The 25,437-nt window shown below is 49.7% G+C and overlaps 1 pseudogene; it reads left to right on the top strand.

Annotated features, from left to right (window-relative positions):
* LOC135887579 (zinc finger protein 271-like) overlaps window positions 1-25,437 on the top strand; it is a 187,221-nt pseudogene that overhangs the window by 124,098 nt on the left and 37,686 nt on the right.

Genomic DNA, 25,437 nt, shown 5'->3' with positions numbered 1-25,437 from the left:
AGCAAATTGGGCTGTGTCCTTTCCCTTTGGTTCTTGAATCCAGCAACCCAAAAATCACCCAGAGTCCCCAAAGTCCAACACCCCCAAAGTCTCTTGGGTCCAGCAAACACCCAAAGTCCCAAAAGTCCAACAACCCCCAAAGTCTCTGTCCCTGGTCAGTGCAGCCCCAGAGTAAAAGGGGGGCACGCAGGGTGTTAAGGCGCACCTTACGTGATCTGAGGCCGGCCGGCCGTCTCTCCGTGGGGTTCCGCCGCAGCCTTCACCACGAGCCAGTCCACTTCCTGCCATCCCACGAACTGCTCTGCTCTACGAGCTGCTCCGCTCACCGACCTGTAAGCCGCTCCAGCCATCTCTGCAAATGGCTCCGCTCACCGACCTGTGAGCCACTCCAGCCGTCCCCGCAAACTGCTCCGCCAGCCACTTAGCAATATAGCTTCAGGCTCCCCCACTATTTAACACTGCACTCAGTGATCTCTCAGCTCTTAATAACTTTAGCTCTTTTGTGATTTCAGCTCATACTAGGGGAGCCCCAGTGCTGGTGTACCATTGGCCCAAAGTGAATTCAGCTCAGCAGCCTGTAACTAGACTCCTAATAGAATCAAAGTTAGCTCTGACATTCAACAGTGGAGATGGTGCAATTGGTACCATCACATACAAATACCTGTCCCCCTCCTCTCTTAATTCACTTGGTTGTGGAACCCATGTCCCTTGTCTAGCGAGTGCTACTTAGGTGATGGTGAGACACTCTGTCATAAAACAGTTTCATTGTCCTTGATTCACATAATCAGGGTAACAAAACTTTATTCCTCCTGCCCCAATAACAGAGAAATTGGGGATCCCACCCCATCCAAAGTAACCACTATCAGTTGCTGTTGTCTCATGCCAGGCGGGTGGGTGTGCCTATGCAAACAAGATCAGCCCCTGGAGTTCTTTTCCACACTCGCCATAATTCACCACCAGATGTCAGGGTAGAGCTCATCCTGACTCTGCTTACAATAGATTCCAAGGCCAGAAGGGACCACTGATCATCCAGGCTGACCTCGTGTATAACACAGGCCAGATCCCCACCCAGGGATTCCTACATGCATGGTGAGCAGTCATGGTGCTTTCCATAGGCCACGCACAAGACATAAAAGCAAAGACTTAAGAAAATAAGAATGCCCATACTAGTGTGGTGGTGCATGAACACCCCATCCCTCTTTGGTGTGGATCGTGGGTGTGATGGCACCATGGTTACAGTCTACCAGAATGTCCTGGGACTCAAGATAGTGCTGCTTAGTGGCCAGAGTCAATATAGCAGCCCTCAAGTGCAAGGTGGCGTGGGCTAGCAGCCAGATGATCCGAGGAATGGAAAACCTTTCCTATGAAAGAAGACTCGAGGAGCTCGGTTTGTTTAGCCTAACCAAAAGAAGGCTGAGGGGGGATATGATTGCTCTCTTTAAATATATCAAAGGGATTAATACCAAGGAGGGAGAGGAATTATTTCAGCTTAGTAGTAATGTGGATACGAGAACAAATGGATATAAACTGGCCGTGGGGAAGTTTAGGCTTGAAATTAGACGAAGGTTTCTAACCGTCAGAGGGGTAAAATTTTGGAACAGCCTTCCGAGGGAAACGGTGGGGGCGAAGGACCTCTCTGGCTTCAAGATTAGGCTTGATAAGTTTATGGAGGGAATGGTTTGATGGGATAACGTGATTTTAGTCAATTAGGCATTAACGTGCCATCGCGGGTAAAATGAGGGTCCGGCTGTAGAATCTTGCCTGTATGCTCGGGGTTCTGCTGATCGCCATATTTGGGGTCGGGAAGGAATTTTCCTCCAGGGTAGATTGGCAGAGGCCCTGGAGGTTTTTCGCCTTCCTCCGCAGCATAGGGCAGGGGTCACAGGCTGGAAGATTCTGTTGTGGGTGAGTCAGCTTTTGTGGCCTGCATCATGCGGGAGGTCAGACTAGATGACCACATTGGTCCCTTCTGACCTTAAAGTCTATGAGTCTATGAGTCTATGAGTATATATAGCGGCCCTTGACTGCAGGGCAGCATGGCCTAGTGGCCAGAGTCTATATAGTGGTCCTGGACTGCAGGGCTGTGTGGTCTAGTGGCCAGGGACCACAACCCAGGGGCGGTTACAGTCAGGGAGGGGGCGGACCTGAGCCCTCCCTGCTCCACCAGCTCCTGGTCCAGGGCCCTGCTAGTAGCAAATGTGTCTGCCACCCAGTCAGGGGGGATCATACAGCAACAGGCAGACTCTGCTTTGCAGGAGGTTACAACTCTCTCCCCCTCCCTGGACCTACCCTGCTTCCTGAAGTCATGGTCCATATGACATTGGGGTCTCCAGGCCCTCGGCAAAGGTAACTCCCTGGGACTTTGATTCCAGATGGTCAGCCGTAGACAACGGGATGCTGGTCTAGTTCTTGGGCTCTCCAGCTCCCACAGGCAATGGCTGTACCGGCTCCTGGGCTGGAGCCTCCACCAAGCATCCTTCCTCAGCATTCAGCCTAGACTGAACTAGTCTGCTCCCTTTTATCCTGAAACAGCAGTTGGAACGTGCCCACCACAGTCTGAGGGGTGGAACTTCCTCCACCCACAGTGTGGGATTAACCCTTTCTCACCTGGTGCGGGGTATGCACACTCCATCACACTGGGCAGACGAATGGTCCATCCTGCTCAGTATCCTGTCTTCCGACAGTGGCCAATGCCAGGTGCTTCAGAGGAAATGAACAGAACGGGTAATCATCAAGTGGTCCCTGTCGCCCATTCCCAGCTTCTGGCAAACAGAGGCTAGGGACACCATCCCTGCCCATTCTAGCTACCAGCTATTGATGGACCTATTTATCTAGTTCTTTTTTTAACCCTGTTAGTGTCTTGGCCTTCACAACATCCTCTGGCAAGGAGTTCCACAGGTTGACTCTGCATTGTGTGAAGAAATACTTCCTTTTGTTTTTTAAACCTACTGCCTATAATTTCATTGGGTGACCCCTAATTCTTGTGTTATGAGAAGGAGTAAATAACACTTCCTTATTTACTTTCTCCACATCAGTCATGATTTTATAGACCTCTATCATATCCCCCGTAGTCATCTTTTTTCCAAGCCGAAAAGTCCCAGTCATATTAATCTCTCCCTAATCACTTTTGTTGCCCTTTTCTGAACCTTTTCCAATTCCTATATATATATATATATAAGATGGGGTGACCACATCTGCACGCACTATTCAAGATGTGGGTGTACCATGATTTATATAGAGGCAATGTGATATTTTCTGCCTTATTATCTATCCCTTTCTTAATGATTCTCAACATTGTATTCGCTTTTTTGACTGCCACTGCACATTGAGTGTATGTTTTCTGAGAACTAAGACTAAGCTTGATAAGTTTATGGAGGGATGGTATGATGGGATAGCCTAATTTTGGCAATTAATTGATCTTTGATTATTAGCAGGTAAATATGCCCAATGGTCTGTAATGGGATGTTAGATGGGGTGGGATCTGAGTTACTACAGAGAATTCTTTCCTGGGTGCTGGCTGGTGAGTCTTGCCCACATGCTCAGGGTCATATTTGATCGCCATATTTGGGGTCGGGAAGGAATTTTCCTCCAGGGCAGATTGGCAGAGGCCCTGGAGGTTTTTCGCCTTCCTCTGCAGCGTGGGGCACAAGTCACTTGCTGGAGGATTCTCTGCACTTTGAGGTCTTTAAACCACGATTTGAGGACTTCAATAACTCAGACATAGGTTAGGGGTTTGTTACAGGAGTGGGTGGGTGAGATTCTGTGGCCTGCGTTGTGCAGGAGGTCAGACTAGATGATCATAATGGTCCCTTCTGACCTTAAAGTCTATGAGTCTATGAGTCTAACTATCCACAATGACTCCAAGATCTCTTTCTTGAGTGGTAACAGCTAATTTAGACCCCATCATTTTATATGTATAATTGGGATTATGTTTTCCAATGTGCATTACTTTGCATTTATCAACATTGAATTTCATCTGCCATCTGCCCAGTCAACCAGGTTTGTGAGATCCATTTGCAGTCTGACTGGGATTTACCTATCTTGAGTAGTTTTGTATCATCTGCAAATTTTGCCGCCTCACATGCACTTGCTTATTCACATGCTTAATGTAATGCAGGATGGGAAGTCAAGCCTAAAACTTGATTGTCTTTGTCACATGGTGGAATTTTAAAATATAGGTACATATGTAATGTTGGTTACAGACAGGGCCGGCTCCAGGCACCAGGCAACCAAGCACATGCTTGGGGCGGCACCTGGTAAGGGGCGGCCAATCTTGGGGTGGCGGGGGGCAGCGCCGCGTGGCATTCCGTGGGGGGGGGGGGCGCTCTGGCGGCTCTCGGCAGGGGGGGCGGGCTCCGGCGGCACGGCGCTGTGGGGGGGTTCCGGGGGCGCGGCGCTGGGGGGGCCCTCGGGGGGCGGCGCTTTTTTTTGCTGCTTGGGGCAGCAAAAAAGTTAGAGCCGGCCCTGGTTACAGAAATCCTTTTTAGAAAGCTCATATTTTGAACATGGTACACAACCATCTTCAGTCACACTATGGATGGAAAATTTCACAACCCAAAAAGAAAATTAAAAAATCCTTTTTTTTGTTTCCCTCCCAATTTCCAAATTGGTTTGTAACTGCTAAGGCACAGGCAGGTCTCTGGCCGGATTCCTGCCATGCAGCCCGTCTGTGCCCAGGGCTCCTGAGCTGTGGCCACCAGAGGGCTCTGGCTATTGCAAGGAAGGGAAGATGCTGGTTACTGCAATCTCTATGCTGAGCAGATCCGGGGTTGAGCTTCCTGGGTCACAGCTGCTGCTTCATCTGTAGTGTCCAAAAGCCAGACTGAGCTGCTGCTCCCCAGCAGGGTGTGTGCGGGGAGAGCCCTTCCCTAGCGCCCCTCTGTGCCCAGCCGGGGGGACTTTCTCCGGGGGCTGGAACCAGCCCCGGGCTCTGCCGACACCAGCTCCTGAGCCGCAGACTCCAGGTGAGGGGAGAGACCCGGGGGAAAGGGCTGGAGGTGGGCATAGGGTGACAAAACGTCCTAATATTATCTGGTCTGTCCTAAGATATTAGGGGTTTTGTGTTATATGGGCAGCTATACCCACTGTCGTCCCCCGTCCCCCCCCAAAAGTCTCAATTTTTCACACTTGCTATCTACTCACCCTAGATAGGCAGCCCCTCCTGTCTGCGAGTCCCACTCTCCCTGACCCGCCCCCCAGGCTCTGCTCCCCTGAGCGCCTGCAGGAGCCGTCCCAGCCCGAGGGCAGGGGAGAGTAGACAGGAGGGAGAGACTGGCAGGGGCAGCAGGAGCAATCAGTAGGGAGGGAGGTTCCCGGCTCCCAACCCTGGCCAGCCCCATTCCCTGCAGCACCCCGGGGCAGATTGACTTTCCTGGGACAAGATGAGGGGCAGGGAGAGGAAAAGCCAGTTCCTGCCTCTGCCTGGTCCCCGCGCTGCTGGGGGGATGCGCTGCCCTGGGGACAGTGTCAGGGGGATCCCCCAAAGCAGCTCCTTGGATTCTGCTCTTTTCTAGCTCTTGGTTCAGAGACTCTGTTACTGCGGAGGGGGGTTAAAATGTCGGTGGGTGGGAGGGGCTGGGTCGGTGCAGAACAAAGTGACCGCTCTGCAGTGAGCTCTGTGGGGTATTGCACTTGGATCTCTGTGCACTGTGCCTGCACTGGGGATGAGAGCCTTTGTCTGCGAGGTGTTCTTTGTTGTTGGGCTTTAGTGAAAGAGGCCCTGAGAGAAGCAGATTGCAGATGGAGCAAGGTTTGACTTAGCCCCAGGGAGTAACATCATGGCATGGCATGACTGTTTGTTTGAAATGGTTGTATTAGTCAGGAATGGCAAAGCTCCGAGCAATCAACTTTGCCAGCTCAGCCTCTAGAAATATATTGGCAGGATGACTGGTTTTTGTACATACTCCATACCTAGAATGTTAATGCTACAAAATATCATAAGGAATTGCTGACCCCAAATGCTAAAAAGTCATGCGCCAAAGTCCAAAAAGATAGATTTTAAAATCATGTTTAAAAAAAAAACCTAACACGCATTGGATTCTTTTTATTTATCTTTTGCTTTTCAAGCCTTTAAAGGGTCGTGTTTTCTCTCCAACCACAAGGGCTGGAAACTAGCAAGAAAGCAAGCTAGCTAGCTGAGATTCACACGTGAGCACAAGACTCCAGGAACTGGGGCTGTATGATGAACTCTAAATATTGTGTCAAGTATCAGAGGGGTAGCCGTGTTAGTCTGGATCTGTAAAAAGCGACAAAGAGTCCTATGGCACCTTATAGACTAACAGATATATTGGAGCATAAGCTTTCGTGGGTGAATACCCACTTCGTCAGATTCACCCACGAAAGCTTATGCTCCAATAAGTTTGTTAGTCTATAAGGTGCCACAGGACTCTTTGTCGCTTTCTAAATATTGTGAGACTCACAGTAATACAGTATCACCAGAGTTGAAAACATGATGCAGAAGGATCAATCCCAGCTCTCACCTGGAAGAACTTGTGTTTTCTAACCTGTGATCCAGTTTGTGGTAGTTAGATGTAGTTACCGTAAATATTTATTATCACCGATTTTAAGGCCAGAAGGGACCATTGTGATAATCTGTCCTGTCCTCCTGCATCACACAGATCAGAGCTCCTCACCCAGTGATCCCTATATCCAGCCCAGCCAGCTGGTATTCTGTTCCGATGCCTCACTGTGATCACACTCGTCTCATTTCCTGTTTGAACTTACTGACTCCCAACTCCAGCCACTGGATCTTGTTTTGTCTTTGTCTGCTCGACTGCAGAGCCTTGTAGTCTCAGAAAGCTTCTCCTGCATAGATACTGTCTTCGATCCCCCTGTTTTAAGGAGCAGAGTTTTTAACTGTCCGTGTAATTATCTGTGGAAACCAATTACCTAGGGAACAGATTCTCCGTTGCTTGGAGTCTCCAAGGGCTAAAGCCACAAAGGGACTAGACTCCACATTGGAACCAGTGCTTAAAGTGTGTGTGCGTGCGGGGGGAGTGAAGCGTCTCAAGGGGTTGCAGACTTGGCAAAAGATTTTTTTTTCTTACATTTTCAGGTCAGAAGGGACCATTGTGATAACCTAGTCTGACCTCCTGCACAGCACAGGCTAGAGAACTGCCCCCAACTAATTCCTAGAGAATCATAGAATCATAGAATATCAGGGTTGGAAGGGACCTCAGGAGGTCATCTAGTCCAACCTCCTGCTCAAAGCAGGACCAATTCCCAACTAAATCATCCCAGCCAGGGCTTTGTCAAGCCGGGCCTTAAAAACCTCCAAGGAAGGAGACTCCACCACCTCCCTAGGTAACGTATTCCAGTGCTTCACCACCCTCCTAGTGAAATAGTGTTTCCTAATATCCAACCTAGACCTCCCCCACTGCAACTTGAGACCATTGCTCCTTGTTCTGTCATCTGGCACCATTGAGAACAGCCGAGTTCCATCCTCTTTGGAACCCCCCTTCAGGTAGTTGAAGGCTGCTATCAAATCCCCCCTCATTCTTCTCTTCTGGAGACTAAACAATCCCAGTTCCCTCAGCCTCTCCTCATAAGTCATGCGCTCCAGACCCCTAATCATTTTTGTTGCCCTCCGCTGGACTCTTTCCAATTTTTCCACATCCTTCTTGTAGTGTGGGGCCCAAAACTGGACACAGTACTCCAGATGAGGCCTCACCAATGTCGAATAAAGGGGAACGATCACGTCCCTCGATCTGCTGGCAATGCCCCTACTTATACAGCCCAAAATGCCGTTAGCCTTCTTGGCAACAAGAGCACACTGTTGACTCATATCCAGCTTCTCGTCCACTGTGACCCCTAGGTCCTTTTCTGCAGAACTGCTACCTAGCCATTCGGTCCCTAGTCTGTAGCTGTGCATGGGATTCTTCCGTCCTAAGTGCAGGACTCTGCACTTGTCCTTGTTGAACCTCATCAGGTTTCTTTTGGCCCAATCCTCTAATTTGTCTAGGTCCCTCTGTATCCGATCCCTACCCTCTAGTGTATCTACCACGCCTCCTAGTTTAGTGTCATCGGCAAACTTGCTGAGAGTGCAGTCCACACCATCCTCCAGATCATTAATAAAGATATTAAACAAAACCGGCCCCAGGACCGACCCTTGGGGCACTCCGCTTGAAACTGGCTGCCAACTAGACATGGAGCCATTGATCACTACCCGTTGAGCCCGACGATCTAGCCAGCTTTCTATCCACCTTACAGTCCATTCATCCAGCCCATACTTCTTTAACTTGGCAGCAAGAATACTGTGGGAGACCGTATCAAAAGCTTTGCTAAAGTCAAGGAATAACACATCCACTGCTTTCCCCTCATCCACAGAGCCAGTTATCTCATCATAGAAGGCAATTAGGTTAGTCAGGCACGACTTCCCCTTGGTGAATCCATGCTGACTGTTCCTGATCACTTTCCTCTCCTCTAAGTGTTTCATAATTGATTCCTTGAGGACCTGCTCCATGATTTTTCCAGGGACTGAGGTGAGGCTGACTGGCCTGTAGTTCCCCGGATCCTCCTTCTTCCCTTTTTTAAAGATGGGCACTACATTAGCCTTTTTCCAGTCATCCGGGACCTCCCCCGATCGCCATGAGTTTTCAAAAATAATGGCTAATGGCTCTGCAATCTCATCCGCCAACTCCTTTAGCACCCTCGGATGCAGCGCATCCGGCCCCATGGACTTGTGCACGTCCAGTTTTTCTAAATAGTCCCGAACCACTTCTTTCTCCACAGAGGGCTGGTCACCTTCTCCCCATATTGTGCTGCCCAGCTGACCTTGTTTGTGAAGACAGAGGCAAAAAAATCATTGAGTACATTAGCTTTTTCCACACCCTCGGTCACTAGGTTGCCTCCCTCATTCAGTAAGGGGCCCACACTTTCCTTGACTTTCTTCTTGTTGCTAACATACCTGAAGAAACCCTTCTTGTTACTCTTAACATCTCTTGCTAGCTGCAACTCCAAGTGTGATTTGGCCTTCCTGATTTCACTCCTGCATGCCTGAGCAATATTTTTATACTCCTCCCTGGTCATTTGTCCAACCTTCCACTTCTTGTAAGCTTCTTTTTGCGTTTAAGATCAGCAAGGATTTCACTGTTTAGCCAAGCTGGTCGCCTGCCATATTTACTATTCTTTCTACACATCGGGATAGTTTGTTCCTGCAACCGCAATAAGGATTCTTTAAAATACAGCCAGCTCTCCTGGACCCCTTTGCCCTTCATGTTATTCTCCCAGGGGATCCTGCCCATCTGTTCCCTAAGGGAGTCAAAGTCTGCTTTTCTGAAGTCCAGGGTCCGTATTCTGCTGCTTTCCTTTCTTCCTTGTGTCAGGATCCTGAACTCGACCATCTCATGGTCACTGCCTCCCAGGTTCCCATCCACTTTTGCTTCCCCTACTAATTCTTCCCTGTTTGTGAGCAGCAGGTCAAGAAAAGCTCTGCCCCTAGTTGGTTCCTCCAGCACTTGCACCAGGAAATAGTCCCCTACACTTTCCAAAAACTTCCTGGATTGTCTGTGCACCGCTGTATTGCTCTCCCAGCAGATATCAGGGTGATTAAAGTCTCCCATGAGAACCAGGGCCTGCGATCTAGCAACTTCTGCTAGTTGCCAGAAGAAAGCCTCGTCCACCTCATCCCCCTGGTCTGGTGGTCTATACCAGACTCCGACCACGACATCACCCTTGTTGCTCACACTTCTCAACTTTATCCAGAGACACTCAGGTTTTTCTGCAGTTTCATACCGGAGCTCTGAGCAGTCATACTCCTCTCTTACATACAACGCAACTCCCCCACCTTTTCTGCCCTGCCTGTCCTTCCTGAACAGTTTATATCCATCCATGATAGTACTCCAGTCATGTGAGTTATCCCACCAAGTCTCTGTTATTCCAATCGCATCATAGTTCCCTGACTGTGCCAGGACTTCCAGTTCTCCCTGCTTGTTTCCCAGGCTTCTTGCATTTGTGTATAGGCACTTAAGATAACTCACTGATCGTCCCTCTTTCTCAGTATGAGACAGGAGTCCTCCCCTCTTGCGCTCTCCTGCTTGTGCTTCCTCCCAGGATCCCATTTCCCCACTTACCTCAGGGCTTTGGTCTCCTTCCCCCGGTGAACCTAGTTTAAAGCCCTCCTCACTAGGTTAGCCAGCCTGCTGGCGAAGATGCTCTTCCCTCTCTTCGTTAGGTGGAGCCCGTCCCTGCCCAGCACTCCTCCTTCTTGGAATACCATCCCATGGTCGAAGAATCCAAAGCCTTCTCTCCGACACCACCTGCGTAGCCATTCGTTGACTTCCACGATTCGACGGTCTCTACCCAGGCCTTTTCCTTGCACAGGGAGGATGGACGAGAACACGTCCAGATATTTTAGAGCAGATATTTTAGAAAAATACCCAGTCTTGATTTAAAAATGGTCAGGGATGGAGAATCCACCACAATTCTTATAAGTTGTTCCAGTGGTTAATTACACTCACTGTTAGAAATTTACACCTCATTTCCAGTCTGTGGGTCTCTAGCTTCAACTTCCAGCCGTTGGTTCATGTTAGACTTTTCTCTGCTAGATTGAAGAGCCCATTATTAAATATTTGTGATATACCTTGACTTTAGCAAAGCTTTTGATACGGTCTCTCACAGTATTCTTGCCAGCAAGTTAAAGAAGCATGAATTGGATGAATGGACTATAAGGTGGATAGAAAGCTGGCTAGATCGTCGGGCTCAACGGGTAATGATCAATGGCTCGATGTCTAGTTGGCAGCCAGTATCAAGCGGAGTGCCCCAGGGGTCGGTCCTGGCGCCAGTTTTGTTCAACATCTTCATTAATGATCTGGATGATGGGATGGATTGCACCCTCAGCAAGTTCGTGGATGACACTAAGCTGGGGGGAGAAGTAGATATATTGGAGGGTGACCTAGACAAATTGGAGGATTGGGCCAAAAGAAATCTGACGAGGTTCAACAAGGACAAGTGCAGAGTCCTGCACTTAGCACGGAAGAATCAGTTGCACGGCTACAGGCTGGGGACTGTCTGGCTAAGTGGCAGTTCTTCAGAAAAAGACCTGGAGATTACAGTGGAGAAGAAGCTGGATATTAGTCAGCAGTGTGCCCTTGTTGCCAAGAAGGCTAACAGCATATTGGGCTGCATTAGTAAGAGCATTGCCAGCAGATCGAGGGAAATGATTATTCCCTTCTATGGCACTGGTGAGGCCACATCTGAAGTATTGTGTACAGTTTTGTATCCCCCCCTACAGAAAGGATGTGGACGAATTGGAGAGAGTCCAACAGAGGGCATGATTAGGAGGCTGGGGCACTTGACTCATGAGGAGAGGCTGAGGGAGCTGGGCTTATTTAGTCTGCAGAATGGAAGAGTGAGTGGGGATTTGATAGCAGCCTTCAACTACCTGAAGGGGGTTTCCAAAGAGGGTGGAGCTTGGCTGTTCTCAGTGCTGGCAGATGACCGAACAAGGAGCAATGGTCTCAAGTTGCAGTTGGGGAGGTCTAGGTTGGATATTAGGAAACACTATTTCACTAGGAGGGTGGTGAAGCACTGGAATGGGTTACCTAGGGAGGTGGTGGAATCTCCATCCTTAGAGGTTTTTAAGGCCTGGCTTGACAAAGCCCTGGCTGGGATGATTTAGTTGGGGTTGGTCCTGCTTTGAGCAGGGGGTTTCACTAGATGACCTTCTGAGGTCTCTCCCAACTCTAATCTTCTATGATTCTAAATCAAGATGCAGCTCCAATGCCTGTGATAATTACAGAGAAGTTGGGACCAGAAAATTGCCAGGTGGTAGTTTGCCAGAACTGTAAGGCAGGTTTTCTAATCCTTTAATCGTTGTCATGGCTCTGCTCTGAACCTCCTCTAATTTATCAACATCCTTATTGAATTGTGGACCCCCAAACTGGACACAGGATTCCAGCAGCTTAATGAAGCCGGGTCTCCGAGGGACACACTTTGAGCGCTGGCTTACCAAAGCTGCCATTCCCAGGTTACGACAGGCCTCCCACTTTTCTTAGACCACTTTCCACCTGGGTTGCAATGCCTGATGTACAGGTGCCCTGTTGCCTAGTGGAAGGCACAGGCCTGAGTTAGGCACCTGTATAATGAATGGGGAGAGTAAGGCAACTAGGAACATGCTCCGCTAGCAGGGAAACCAGCCTGAGCTATCCAATAGGAAATGCTGAGAAGAGGGGTAAGTCCTTAGCCCTGTCCCTCTAGGGGACACCTAGGTCCCTAAGTCCTCCCCCTCCCTCTGCCTCTTCTTACCCTCTAGCCAAGGGGTTGGAGCACTCAGCCAAGGTGAGAGAAATGAGCCTGGGTCACCTGTCTCAGCCTGATGGGGAAGTGTAGACTTTAATTAGGGTTTCCTGCCTCTCAGGGGAGTGCCCTGGCCATGGGGCATTCTGGCAGCTGCTCCGCCATGCATCACTATTTAAATTTTCATTGGGCCAGTGAGAGGGTGAAACAATCTCTGCTGCCCAGTGGTTAGTGTGCTCATGGGGGAAACCCAGCTTCCAGTCCCCCTGCTCTGGGTGCAAAGGATGCTGCAGTAATGGAGAGTCTGGTGGGGTGTTTGAGCTGTGTGTGGGACAGGCAAGGTCGTGTCTTACAGCTGCTATGCAGAAAGAAGCGTCAAGAATTAGACAGAACCTGGGTGCAAGAACCTAGACAGACTGTTCAGCCCATGTCAGTCTCCCCCCACTCCTCCCAGCTCCTCTCCTGACCTCAGTGTTTCTCAACAGCCAGCTGGCTCCCAATCCCCCTATTTCCCTAATTGGCTCCCAGTCTCCCCCATGGCTCCCAGTCTCCTTGCCCAGCCAGTCCCTGCTTCCCTCCCTCCACATCCAGTCCCAGTCCTTGTGCCAGTCTGCTCCTTCCCCCCTCCCACCCTGACTGGTCTGCCTTTGCTCCAACTGCGTTCTAATCATACAACTTCCTCCATGGTGCTGTGTGAGTGCCTGAAGGGGGTCACTGTGAGTGTAGGGGAGACAGGCTCCCTGCTCTCGGTTCTGGTGCCCAGCTCCACCATGGTCTGGAGCAGCAGTTGCAAGGAGAGTCAGGTGGAGGGTCACAAACTGCTGCCTGTCCCAGTTCTGACAAAACAGGTGTATCATTCTGTGCTACCCTGTTAGAATTTTCTACCTTCATCCCCTGGGGCCAGTGGTAGCAAATTCTGGTGTATGGGGGTCGCCCTGTCTCAATTTGTTACTCCTCACCTTTCCCTGGCCCTGTGTGCTTGCAATGGCTGTTTTGGATTACATTTGCCATAACTCTGGTCCCCAGAGCTGGCCCTATGAACTGGAGTGGGTTCAATAACAGTGCTGCCATACAAAGGAGACATGAAGGGGACCGAGAGACATTGGGTTTTATTCCATAGATTTGTAGTCCAGCATGCACCCCACCTGAATTTGCTGCGTTAGGTGCAGCTGCACTGACTGGTGGAGGGGTTAACTGGAGCAGGCTGACGGAGCTGTCACTGTGATAGGAGGAGGGGTGCATGACGTGTACCCAGAGGAATCAGTTCTGCCTCATGTCAGCGCTGAGTTCTGTAGGTTGGGTTAGAGGCAGCGCAAAGGCATATACATTAGCCAATTGCGGATGCATTTTCCCGGGCATGGCAAAAGGCACACAAGTTGCATTACAACACCCTGCTCCAAAGCATGGGGGGCGCTCGAGCTTTTCAAAGAAAAGGGTGTCCAAATTTTTCAGCATGGGCAAAACCACGTATTTTTTCCTAGCCTCAGTCTCAGAAATGGCTGGACTGTTTTGGCTGAAATTTTCCCAACTATTTCATCCTGAGGCAGAGATCTGGCATTGAAAACATCAGGCCAAACAGTTTATGTTTGGCAAAGTTATAAGCCACTGAAAACAGTTTCTTAAAACAGGGTGCACTGGGCAATCTTAATAATAGGTGGTGCTGCCAGCCCAGCTTATGATAGCCTGCTGCTCCCCTGCATAGGTGTGCTCAGGTGGCTGGAGGCTGAACGCTCTGTGAACTTCATTCCTGTGTCCACAGAAAGACCCTGTGGGGAATAGGGTGAGAAATGGATGAAAGCCACTTCTGACACCTCCCCACTCGCCCTTCTTACCCTGACAGGCTGCAGGATAACGCCCAGGTTTCACTCCAGATCAAACCGTCCTCCAGGGATTCGGGGACAGGAAATGGCTGCAGAGCAGCCGGCTCAGGTAGGGGATGGTCAGGGGCTGCTGGTGGGGAGGGGGGAACAATGAATCTGAAAGAACAGAAGGTGCTGAGAAGGAAATGAGCTGCTGAGATGTATTTAATACGGGGCACTCAGGGCGCCAGTAACTGAGCGGGTGGGACTGTGGCTCACTGAGTGGGGGATTCTTGCTGTTCCAGGAGCCAGTGACCTTTGAGGAGGTATGTGTGTATTTCAGTGAGCAGCAGTGGGCTCTGATGGACCCAGGTCAGAGAGCCCCTCTACAGGGATGTCATAAGGAAGGGTTCCTGTCCCCTCAGGTGTTAGAAGCTGTGGGGTCCCTGAAGCAGCTGGCTTGGGTTCTGCTCGGGGTCCTTTTCCACTCCCTTAGGTTTCATGGGGATCAGCCCCACAGTGTGTGTGCGTGTGTTACAAAGAGTGACTGTCCCTTTCACTCCCCTTCCCCTGGGAGAGGAGATTCAAGGACACACCCATGGTTGGAGCTGGTCAAAAAATTTGCAACTGAACAGTTTTCCGTCAAAAAATGCCATTTCATCAAAATCAAAATGTCTCACCAGAACGTGTCCGTTTCAATTAAATTTTCAATGAGAGAAAGTCAAGCCGTTTCATTTTGACAATGTCAGTGTCTCACTTCGACTCATCACTTATAGGCATATGTAAACTTTAATATTGTATTATATTAGAGAATATTATGTATGTGTCCTGTTCTGGTGCCCACAATTCAAGAAGGATGTTGGTAAATTGGAGAGGGTTCAGAGAAGAGCCACAAGAATGACTAAAGTATTAAAAAACCTGCCTTATTGTGATAGACTCAAGGAGCTCAGACGGAAGAGAAGGTGAAGGGGTGACTTGATCACAGTCTATAAGTACCTAGATGGGGAACAAATGTTTAATAATGAGCTCTTCATTCTAGCAGAGCAGAGTCTAACATAATCCATTGGCTGGAAGCTGAAGCTAGACAAATTCAGACTAGATATAAGGTGTACATTTTAACAGTGAGAGTAATTAAGCATTGGAACAATTTACCAAGGTTCATGGTGCATTCTCCATCACTGAGAATTTTAAAATCAGGATTGAGTGTTTTTCTATCAGCTCTGCTCTAGGAATTATTTGGGGGCAGTTCTCTGGCCTGTGTTATACAGGAGGTCAGTCTAGATGAATACAATGGTCCCTTTTGGCTTTGGAATCTCTGAATCTGCGATAGTGACACAACACATCCGCCAGCAGACATCTGACTCTCCCAGAGCGTGTCCATGGACCTTTTCTCCCAACTTCCCAGCACAGAGATGGGGTTAAAATCACGTCTCTATAATAAATATTCTCTGGCTATGTCGCAAGCCCTGATCTTGCCTGTTCTCTTTCCCTCAAGCAGGATTTCCTATCACCAAGCCTGATGTGATCTCCTGGATGGAGCAGAGGAAAAAGCTGTGGACCCCAGATCTGCAGGAGTCTGAGGAACCGGAACTCCTGAGTGATGTCTGCACAGGTGAGGAATTGGTTACATCAGCCAGAAAACCATTGCAGCAGGAAGGATGGTTTGTGGCCAAGGAACTCTCTCCTGATTTTTCTCTCTCCAGTAGTTATTTGGGTTTCTTCCTCCCACTCTGAGGTTCCCTTTCCCCCGGCACAGGGCCTGACTCCTGTCTGCATTCTCTCTCTGTCCCAGCAGGTGATGGTATGGGGAGTGAGAGCGAGGAGGAGACCCCACAGCAGGAAGGTCCCGAGCCAGTGGAACCACATGGCGTGGTATCGGGAAGAGCCGAAGGGGATGTTTCCCAGAGACCTGAGCAGGGAAACCCTCGAGGGACAGGGAAGAGCAGATCATCCCACCCGGGCAGAGGTATCAATCAGCTCAAAGATGTTGGGGAGCGGCCCTACTGGTGTGAGGACTGCGGGAAAAGCTTCAGCAGCAGCTCAGCCCTCATCATCCACCGGCGGATTCACACTGGGGAGAGACCCTACAAGTGCCCCGAGTGTGGGAACAGCTTCAACCAGAACTCGGCGCTGATCGCACACCGGCGCATCCACACTGGCGAGAAGCCATATGAGTGCCCCGACTGCGGGAAGCGCTTCAGCCACGGCTCCACCCTCATCAAGCACCAACGCACCCACACGGGCGAGAAGCCCTACCGGTGCGAGGAGTGCGGGAAGTGCTTCAGCATCCGCTCGACCCACGTGCGGCACCAGAAGACCCACACGGGCGAGCGGCCCTACGTCTGCGGGGAGTGCGGCAAGAGCTTCAGCGACAGCTCCTACTTCGTGCAGCACCAGCGGGTCCACATGGGCGACATGCCCTACGCCTGCCGAGACTGTGGGAAGAACTTCATCTGGAGCTCAGCCCTGCTGCGGCACCGGCGCATCCACACCGGCGAGAAGCCCTACATCTGTGGCGACTGCGGGAAGAGCTTCAGCGAGAACTCCACCTTGCTGCGGCACCGGCGCATCCACACCGGCGAGAAGCACTACAAGTGCACCCAGTGCGGGAAGAGCTTCAATGACAGCTCCTCCCTCATGCGGCACCAGCGTGTCCACACTGGGGAGCGCCCCTACCAGTGCCCCCAGTGTAGCAAGAGCTTCGTGGACAGCTCCACCCTCATCTGCCACCAGCGCACTCACACCGGCGAGCGCCCCTACACCTGTCCTGACTGCGGCAAGAGCTTCACCGAGAGCTCCACCCTCATCACCCACCACCGTGTGCACACGGGCGAGCGACCCTACACCTGTCCCGACTGCGGCAAGAGCTTCAGCCAGAGCTCCAACCTCGTCACCCACCAGCGCATCCACACTGGCGAGCGCCCCTACGCCTGTGCCCAGTGTGGGAAGAGCTTCTACCGCAGCTCGGACCTCATCCGACACCACAGGACCCATACGGGGGAGAAGCGCTATAAGTGCCCTACTTAGATCCAGCCGAGCTGCTCTGGGTATCTGAGGGGACAAGGCGCCCTGCAAGGATAGCTGATCTTGTGGCCAGCATACACAGCTGCCTGCGTGAGCACTCTGGACGGAGGGCACATGGTGGGTGAGACATCTGCTTGTGCCAGGGCTCTGTTTTCACAGCTGTATGTGTGAGCCCTTTTGGACAGAGGGCGTATGGTGCATGAGTCATCTGCCGAGACACTGTTCTCTCCCTCACCTTCTTCTGAGAGTTCGCCCTCAAGAGTTGTGCAAGTGAATTTGCCTTTGATGCCTCCTTATTGACTTTTTTGTTGTTATTGGTAATGGAGTCAACTCAGGAATCACTTTGGTAAATATTTTTCCATCCCGGCCTTTTGCATAAGCTAGTTTTCTGAAGCAACAATCGTTCAATAATAAGTTAGTGGGGTTTTGTTGTTGTTTTTCGAAAAGTAGCAAAGAGCCCTTGTCACTGTGACCTGTGGGGAGAGAGAGACTGTGCCGAACAATGGCAGTTTTGCTGTCGATGCTGACATACTGTTTTGTGTGTGAGTCCTTGGACAAGGGACACGTGAGGCCTGAACCCTTTTGATGTGTAGAATTTGAGGCCCTTTTCCTTCACATATCTCTGCATGCCAGAGGGTTTGAGCAAGGGAAGCTTTCATGATCAATAAGCTCCTGTGGGTGTTGGATTTCAGCACTAAGAAAGGGGTTCCCCTTGATCCTATCACTCCACCCTGTCCCCCAAGACAAAAACAACATACAGCCCCTGGGCCACACACCCAGCCAGCTGACACAGTCCCTGAGACACGGGAGGATAGCTCAGTGGTTTGAGCATTGGCCTGCTAAACCCAGGGTTGTGAGTTCAATCCTTGAGGGGGCCATTTAGGGAACTGGGGTAAAAATCTGTCTGGGGATTAGTCCTGCTTTGAGCAGGGGGTTGGACTAGATGACCTCCTGAGGTCCCTTCCAACTCTGATATTCTATGACTTCTCAGATCCTCATGGGTGTCAGCAGCTCAATCTGTATGGTGCCTCTGAGACCTGTGTTGGTCTGTGCTGAGCTCTCAATCATTGCTCGGACTGCGCCATCTAGGAGACGGCATTGCATTGCTCTCACGTCCGGATGGTGGGGGCTAGGCGTTAGCTGTTCTGTGCTGGAGGCTTCTCACCGCCTACAGCATCGTGCAGATATGCCCTTACGGGCTGAGCATTATTTAGCAGGGCTGGGCTGGTGCATGTAACCCTTGGACTGAGGAGGAAACTTCAGCGCATAGGGCCAGATTTTTAAAGGAATTTAGGTACCTAGTGGGATTTTCAAAAGCTTCTAGGTACCCAGCACCCATTGACATCAATGAATTTCAGGTGCCTAGGCTTGCATATTCATGGCCAGCAGGGTCAAGTCAATACATACGAGTGCCTAATTCCCTTAAGCTCCTTTGGAGGCCCCAGCTATAATTCCTCTCTGAACAGAGGGCCAGCACGAAGTCTATGCACTAATCTAAGCACTGATGTCTGCAGCTGAAATCAAACGTGAGATGCTGATTCTCCAACGTCTAGCAAGGGCTGATCTCCGAGGACCTAACCCCATCTCTGTATGACTTAGAGCCACTATCTGCTGTAATGGGGATCCAGAGAGGAGACTCCAAAGTTACTTCTGATGGGGACAGAGGGGTGCGAGCTTAGAAAGGAGCAGACTTAGGAGACTTCATCCCATGAAGTTGTATGGGCCAAAGCACCCACAAGCGGGGCCAGATTTTCTGACTAGCTCAGCGCGTGGGATGGTCTATGTACAAGCTGAACACTGTTGGAGATCTGGCCGCTTGTTATGTAAGTAGCAAATGTTAGCAAAAAATAACTCCCAGGGTTATTAGGAGTTTTTTTTAAATAAAAAAGCTACCCAATAAAAAGTGTGGAAACAATGAAACACTCAGGTCACATGCATCAATGTAGGAATACACCTGCAGTTCATACATTCTGTAACAAACACCTGTGCAGGGGGTGCTGGCGGTAGGGACACTACTGGAACCCAGGATTATCAAAGGGGATCCCCAACATATAAGTGCCCTGGGGCTGATGGGAGCCTGGCCACAGGGAGGCTGCATGGAGCCTGGAATGGCAGCAGGAAGCACATTGCTCTGGGACTTTGTAATTACATTATATACATCAGTCCTAGAGCAGAGGTGGTCACAAACAGCATGCAGGCAACCCCCTTTTCCTCCCGCCCGCCCACCCCCTTCAGGACTCTCAGTGCAAACTCCAGAGTCTGTTTCCCCAGGAGCAAGTCTTCCCCCAGAAGTTACTAGTTAAGAGAGATGAAGGCAGATTGCAAGCTTCCCCTAACTGCTTGCCCCTCCCTGCACAAAAGAAACCACATCACAGACTTAACAACAGAAGAACATTTCTTCGAAGACACATGCCCCAGGCGGGCCCAGGAAAAGAACTAGTAAGCCCATGTGTAACTGGGCCAGATTGACTGTTATGGGTTCAGTCATTTCTGGCCCACTCCCCTTCTAAGCAATTGAGCTGAGGGGTCACAGACCTGGAGTCTGTAGCAAGAAGACTGGTTGTGACATTGGGCTGGGACCGCTCTCTCAGCCTCCCCGTATCACCTCAGGCCAGTCACCTAATCTGTATGTGCCTCCGTTTCCCTGCGTGACACACAATGGTGGTAATAATCCTGCCTGCTCTGTTTAGACTGTGAGCTATCTGGGGCAGGGACCCTCTCGGGGTCTGCACATCGCGACACAATGGGGGCCAGTTCTCAACGCCTTGAGGTGCTCCCGTAGTACAATTCATAGCAACCACCCCACCCCGGGCACCCCCGTCAGGGCTGTGCACTAAGTCCCACAAAAGCTGTGTTTTCAGACCATTGATTGGCCCCTGTCCCAGGCATGAATTCCACCCTGTAACTGATTGTCAGACATCCCAGAGTTATAAACGCAAATTCCCTGGCTGTATTCAGTCAGTTCCCACGACGTTTCAACCTCCTCACCAGGCTGCCCACGCTCGGGCAGGTGCTCCTCAGTTCCTGGGGGGCTCAGCTCCCACAAAGCTGGGAAGCTCGCCACTCCCATGAAGCCAGGCCCCAGGGGATACTTACAGGTGAGTCTAGATATTATGGCCACATCAGCACTGGCCTCCCCTCTCCGTGGATCCAGCCAATGAAAATAAGGAGACACTGGGAGTCTGGGGTGTTTCTGTGGGGACACAGGAGAATCCCTCACAGCAGAAGAGTCCCAATGGTCCAGCGGGCTGCCTGTAGCCCTAGATAGCAGCAGGGCTTGGGTGTATTTGTTCTGCAGGATCCTCTCTGTTCAGGAACAAGACGGAATCTGGAAGATCCAGGGGGAAGCGTGGGGTGGTTGATTTGCTGTAAACTCAAGCTCCAATGGCCCATTAGTAAAGAAGCAAGAAGGGCCATGGTGTTTGGGGGAGGACTGGTTGGCACCGCTGGAGGTGGGGGAGGGTAGGTTCCCATTTGTCCCCTGTGTTATTTGTGGTCTCACTTCCTGCTGTTCTGGGGCACCTGGGCGTCAGGTGAGTTTGTGTCACAGCAGCTGAAGAGTTTTGGGGACCTGACTTCAGCCAGTGAGTGAGTTGCGGGGGGAGGTTGCAATCACGACATTTCTGCAGGGAAGAGCTTTGTTGAGGAAAAGGGAAGGGCAATGGTAGTTAGGGAGAGATCTGCATTAACGCGCCTCCGTGCCCAGCCGGAGCGTGACTTTCTCCGGGGGCTAGAAACAGCCCTGGAGGAAGCCCCGGACTCTGCTGACACCAGCCTCTGAGCCGCAGACTCCAGGTGAGAGGAGAGACCCGGGGGAAAGGGCTGGGACCGGGCAGGAAAGTGACTCTGCACCAACGGCCCCTCTTCGCCCCAGCTCTGCTGCTGCAGAGGGCGGGGGTCTGCAAGTCCCAGAGCTGCTGCCCTCCCTGCCCACCAGCTCTCACGTATGCAAAGAAACCCTTGAAAATGTGAAGGGAGTGGGACTGATGCAGATTTGTCTGCCTGAGTTTGCAGCCAGCCTAAAACAATAGCACCAAGTGGTGGTAACTGTCCCCATTCATGCAATAATCCTGTCATAAACATACAGCTAAGGGTAGCATAAAATCCCTCCTTTACCTGTAAGGGGTTAAGAAGATCAAATAACCTGGTTGGCACCTGACCAAAAGGACCAATAAGGAAAGAAGATACTTTCAAATCTGGGGGTGGGGAGGTTTTGTTTGTGCTCTCTTTGTTTGTTCCCTCTCTGGACAGAGAGAGACACCAAGCAGGTAAAACATCTCCTGTAAACATACCTGAAATGATACATCTAAAATTACAGAAATTGTAAGTAAAGGCAAGGAAATGCATTAGATTATCTTTTGTTTTTGCTTGTGAATTTTCCCTATGCTAAGAGGAAATTTCATTGCTGTTTTGTAACTGGAAAGCAGAGTCAGAGGGGAATTCTCTGTGTTTTAAATCTTTTTATTTACCCTGTAAAGTTACCTTCCATCCTGATTTTGCAGGTGTGATTCTTTTACTTTTTTTTTTTAAATAAAAGTCTTCTTTTAAGAACCTGATTGATTTTCAGTGTCCTAAAACCCAGGGGTTTGGTCTGTGCTCACTTTGTAACCAATTAGTTAGTATATTATTCTCAAGCCTCCCAGGAAAGGGGGTGAAAGGGTTGGGAGCATATTTTGGGGAAACAGGGACTCCAAGTGGCCCTTTTTCCTCAACTTTTGTCTAAATCACTTGGTGGTGGCAGCAAGGACAAGGAAAGGATTTGTGCCTTGGGGAAGTTTTAACCTAAGCTGGTAGAAATAAGTTTAGGGGGTCTTTCATGTGGGTCCCCACATCTGTACCCCAGAGTTCAGAGTGGGGAGGGAACTCTGACAAATCCTTAAAGGCAACATTTAGATATTGCAGCAGTATTAACTGCCTGGTTTAGCTGGAACATAAATCTAATCTGCATCCCTGTTGCTGTGATGTGGGGTTGGAGTTGGAGATCTGGGATGTGGGGTAGTGTCACACCCCAATGGCCCCCTCCCTCCAGGGGGAGGCAGATCAGCATTGTATGTTGATAATGCTGTTGCAAGCATCGCAGGGCATTTTGGGGGAGGGTCAAAGGTGTGAGTGTGGAATGGAAGATTCCTTTGCAGGGTACGAGAGGCCAGAGGGGGAAGAAGGAAGAAAGCAGAGAACGGGTTAACTCGACACTCCAGCTCGCTCAGTCAGAAAATAAGGCACCAACTCCAGCCCAAGGCCACAGTTCACAGCCAACGCTTGGTTGCCTGCCGAGAAAGATGGGGGCCTGGAATCCACCAACCAGCCATGAGAAAGGAAGATGCAGCTAAACAGACCTGCAGAAGCAGCCCATAACAAGTGAGATAAGCAAAGGCCAGCCCCCCCCCCCCCCCCCCAAAAAAAACAACAAAGTGTTTTGGGAAAGTTAAGGAGACGACAAAAAGCCAGTTTTAACTGGTACAAAAGCATCAGGAGCAGAGAGGCCCCTAAACAAAACACTCCCAAAGGAACCCAGGACTTAAAAACCCTCCCAAAAGCCAAAGCAAGCTGGAGATCACAGTGGACCCCGGACAACCTGGGCCCAGGACAAGAACTCCCATCCACCCCTCCCCCTCTTCTTCTTACGTTACACCGAGGCTTGGCCAGCCTCGGGTAGTGCAGGTGTGAGTATGAAAATGGGTTAGGGCTTGGGGCACTAACGCTTTCTTCCTTCCTCTGAGTGACGTGGGGAACCCCCCCCCCCCCCCCCCAGCACTCTCCGCTGTTATTTTATTATTTTATTAATAAAGCTTTAAAACTTAGACACTTGGTGTGTTTCGTCATCTCCTTCCCAAACAATCCTGTGGCCTCAGCCTGATCACCTGATGCCTCAGGCAGATTGGTAACAGAAATCTGTCACAGTGGGGGGGTGTGGAGTGGAGTGTAAAATAGGACAAGGAGCCAACTTGTTTCTGCCCAGATTACTGGGGGAGGGAACTACATCCTCACTGCTCCCAAAGAAAGTCCTGCCCCTTCGGAGCCTGCCCACACACAGAGATGGAAACAGGAGATGCATCCACAACCTTGATTCCTTGGTCCCCAAACTGCTTCCTAACTGTCCTCTGGAGCAGGGAGACAGTTCCCTGCCACAGAGATCTTACGGTCGGGCCTCCTGACATTCATGACCAGGGCTCCTAGTTTACTGTGATAAAAAAACAAAATTCTCCAATAAAAAAACGTAAAACTCCACATTTTTCTGTGATTAAAATGAAAGGCTGAACTTTCGTTTCCCTAGCCCCAATATATATAGGTATTAGTTGAACCCAATGTTTTATTGATATACAGTGGAATCCCATTTATCCGATCTAACTGGGACCAGGGCCAGATCAGATAATCAAAAATTTGGATCATCAACAGGGGCTCAGACTGTCAGCCATAGGAGGCGGGGATGAAATATCAATTTCCCATATTCCTATGTGTGCACTGGTGGTTCGGCTAATCTGGAGAGCTGGATAATGGAGGCTCAGATAAATGGGGTTCTACTGTATACGTTTTTATTTTTTCACAAAATGTAAAAATGAAAGATTCTCTGTAAAAACGCAAATTCTGCATTTTTCTATGGCAAACGGATTCCTAGGATCCCTGTTCATGACCCACCTGGGGGTCACAACCACTTAATTGAGGAGCACATGCTTTAAAATGCAGAAATCCTCTTTTCCATCCCTGCTGATGACCCAAGGGGAAGTTTCCCTCCCCTCCAACAAACAAGAACAAACCCCCCTTAGATTATTTTGTGATGACATCTAGTCAGCCTGTCTCCTCCTGAGCTGCAGGGCCCAGCACCACGGGGCTCTGAGCCTTTGATGAGGCCTCTAGATGCAACCGCAGGATTACGATCTCGCAGTAGCAAGACCCATAGAGTTTAAGACCATAGTTATGGTTGTGTCAGAACTGGCTAGTTTACTGGGTCGGGTCAGTACCTCCACAGCTCAGCTCTGTTCAGAAACCCTTTCTGGTAAACCTGCCATGTGGGGAATTCGAACCAAACATCCGCCATGGATGGATGTGCGTGTGCAGGGATCCCAGGGCTGTGTTTGGATGGGGTGGATTTTTCAGGAAATTTGGGAAAACCAGCACACTGGAAAAGCCAGCCTTTTCCCCACTCTGCACACATTCGCTGCCCCCTGCCAGAGCAGAACCACTATGACAGCAGAGACAATCAGCTACTCAGTGCTTCCCCATCCAGCCCCTTTGCTCATTTGGGGAGGGTCACTATGACCCCCGTTGTCATGGCAATGGCTGGCTTTGCTAATTGGTTTCCCTCTGACTCCCCCTGTCATTGATACAGTGAAAGCAGCAGGGCTCCTTTGGGTGGGGACTGGGTGGCACATGAAAATAAGGTACAAAATTACAGCTCTTGCTTATGGAAATTGGCTAGCTGCTTCTTACAAACTGGTGTCAATCTCTGGCTTTCTCAATATTTACCTTTCCAAAACAAACCAACCCAGAAAATTAGAGATCTAAGTCCCTATTCCATTTTCTGTTACACATTTTTAAGTCATGTAGAAATTGCAGTACATTTGAAGTTTAAAACATGTTTTGTTTGAATACAATTTAATTTAATGACTTCCAATATATTGGTCAACAAGACACTGAATGGTGAAATATGGAGCTGCACAAAGATGATGGCAATAAAGTAGGCATTGAACCCCATAAATGTAAGTGTTTTATTATTTAAATGGCACATATATAAAAGATTTTCTTTATATTAAAAAAGAATATTTACAAACAAAAAAACCCCTCATTTAACATTAGTTAAGGCTGCTCTCATCAATAAACGAAATGATTAAAAATTAGGAAATACAAAGTTTAAGACTTAAAGGTTGCAAAGTCAAGGACTCTCAAGGGAGGAAATTCCAGAATAAATGTTGTGCATGCCATCTTAATTTGCCCCCCCTTGTGCATATGTACTATGATACAGTCTTTAATTACATGAACCTGTATTATTTTTTTCACAAGATCCCTGCCTCAGTCAGTGCATAGGCTGGGTCTGCTCAGGAGATGAATCCATTGTGTAGTATGTTATCTGTGGGTCTGCTGCCTTTTTTTGTTGCAGAAGTTGGAAGGTTTGGGGGGCCTTCAATGAGAGAAAGGATGGGCTTATGGTTAGGGCAGTTGACTGCCACCTGGGAAGCTTGGTTTGGTTTCTAATCCTGCTTCTCCCACTGAGTTCCTATGTGATGCTTGCCAAGTCACTTATACCAAACTGTTCACAGATGGTTTCTTCTGTGTGTAATTAAAGCTGCATCATAATGCATGGGCACAAGTGGACTGAATTAAGGTTGCATGAACAGCGTTCATTCTGGCATTTCCAAACTCAAGGACTTTTGACTTTGTCAAA

Source organism: Emys orbicularis, chromosome 13, assembly GCF_028017835.1.
Source record: "Emys orbicularis isolate rEmyOrb1 chromosome 13, rEmyOrb1.hap1, whole genome shotgun sequence".
Lineage (NCBI taxonomy): Eukaryota > Metazoa > Chordata > Testudines > Emydidae > Emys > Emys orbicularis.
Note: the sequence above shows the minus strand (reverse complement) of the source record. Positions and strands in the feature narration are given on the sequence as shown.